Below are 2051 nucleotides of genomic sequence, written 5' to 3' on the forward strand. Positions count from 1 at the left end.
TGCTTAAATTCACATACTTATCTAGGATTGGAAATGATTCTAAATACAAGAAAAACAAAGGGAAGAAAGGAATGAGTAAGACAAAGTGTTATAAAGTAATGTATGATGTTATATAAATGTTAGAGAAGCAGAGAGATAGAAAACATGTCATTTGGAAGAGCTTGAGCAAAGTCCTGAAAGCTACACTGAGCATGGTGTAGAGATTTTCAAGTAAAGGGTCTTCTTTAACTGCAGCATTCGGAACTTGAGTGAGGAGGCAGAAGAGAATGACTTTGTGTAAGTGGCACTTAACAATAAGGATTCGTGCAATATTTAAGAACAGATGAGCCAAATTATAATATCTAACTTCAAGAAAACATCTAACTTCAAGAAAGATTTGTCATTACTTGGCCAAGTAAATTTAAGAAATAAATATAACTCCTCAACATGAGCTGATAGGCTACTGTAGGATTAGAGGAAAGTTTTAGGGCTTAAATACGAAAGAAAAATCATCCCTTATGGGTCATAAACATTTATTGATACTAGAACTATACAATGTATACAGTTACATATATTTTCTATGCTTACATTTTGAATACAACACCTGATTTTGATGATATGTGAGTCTGTGTAGGGTAGTAAAACACACTTATCCTAATAAAGTCACAATTCAAATGTTGTTTTGAAATAATTTTAAGGATTTCTAAGAAAACACTTTGGCCACAAATATTTGCATATTCAAATTTCAATGTCTGGATTAGAAAATAAGATTTTTTTTCTTTCAAATGGATAAGTTCAGTTCATTTAAGAGCCATAAAATTTTATGTAATACACAGTCTGACTACAATAATAAGTTAAAAATAGCTTATAGTTTTGTACTTAACTTACTCTCTTGTTTGACTCTAGGAAAAATAATATCAGCTCCCCTATGGAAAATTATAATCAAACATCCACTGATTTCATCTTATTGGGGTTGTTTCCACCACCAAGAATTGGCCTGTTCCTCTTCATTCTTATTGTTCTCATTTTCCTAATGGCTCTGTTTGGCAACCTGTCCATGATTCATCTCATCTTCCTGGACACCCAGCTCCACACACCCATGTACTTTTTACTTAGTCAGCTCTCCATCATTGACTTGAATTACATCTCCACCATTGTTCCAAAAATGGTTTCTAATTATTTCTTAGGAAAAAAGTCTATCTCCTTCATTGGATGTGGGGTTCAGAGCTTCCTTTTCTTGACTTTAGCAGTTGCAGAAGCACTGCTCTTGACATCTATGGCCTATGATCATTATGTAGCTATTTGTTTTCCTCTCCACTATCCCATTCATATGAGCAAAAGAGTATGTGTGCTGATGATAATAGGATCTTGGACCATGGGCTCTATCAACTCTTGTGCCCACACCACATAAGCCCTCCAAATCCCGTACTGTCAATCCAGGGCCATCAACCATTTCCTCTGTGACATCCCAGCCATGTTGACTCTGGCCTGCATGGATACCTGGGTTTATGAGTATACAGTGTTTGTGAGCACCACCCTCTTCCTCGTGTTGCCTTTTATTGGTATTGCATGCCCCTATGGCCAGGTTCTCCTTGTTGTCCACCACATGCACTCACCAGAAGGGAGGAAGAAGGCCAATTCGACCTGCAGCACTCACCTCACTGTGGTGACTTTCTATTATGCTCCATTTGTTTACACTTATCTGCACCCAAGATCCCTCAGATCTCCAACAGAGGACAAGGTTCTGGCTGTCTTCTACACCATCCTGACCCCAATGCTAAACCCCATCATCTACAGCCTGAGGAACAGAGAGGTGATGGGGGCCCTAAGAAGGGTAATTCAGAGAATCTGTGCTGTAAAAACGTAGGCAGAGCTTTTTGCATGTGTAGCCAGGACTTGGATACAAGTTCATGTATCAGTGTACAGTAATTAGAATTATTATTTTATGCCTAGAGTGCAAGAACTAAAATTAGAGCAGAAGAAAATCACTCATGTCTGGACAAAATTATTTTGCAATAAACTAATCATTTCAACCCTTATCCTTTGTTCTTCATGGTGCATTTTCACATTAA

The 2051-nt window shown here is 37.4% G+C and overlaps 1 pseudogene; it reads left to right on the forward strand.

Moving 5' to 3' along the window:
• Positions 1-907: 907 nt before the first annotated feature.
• On the forward strand, positions 908-1846 carry LOC139044342 (olfactory receptor 2L5-like; annotated as a pseudogene).
• Positions 1847-2051: the final 205 nt, after the last annotated feature.

Source organism: Equus asinus, unplaced genomic scaffold, assembly GCF_041296235.1.
Source record: "Equus asinus isolate D_3611 breed Donkey unplaced genomic scaffold, EquAss-T2T_v2 contig_803, whole genome shotgun sequence".
NCBI lineage: Eukaryota > Metazoa > Chordata > Mammalia > Perissodactyla > Equidae > Equus > Equus asinus.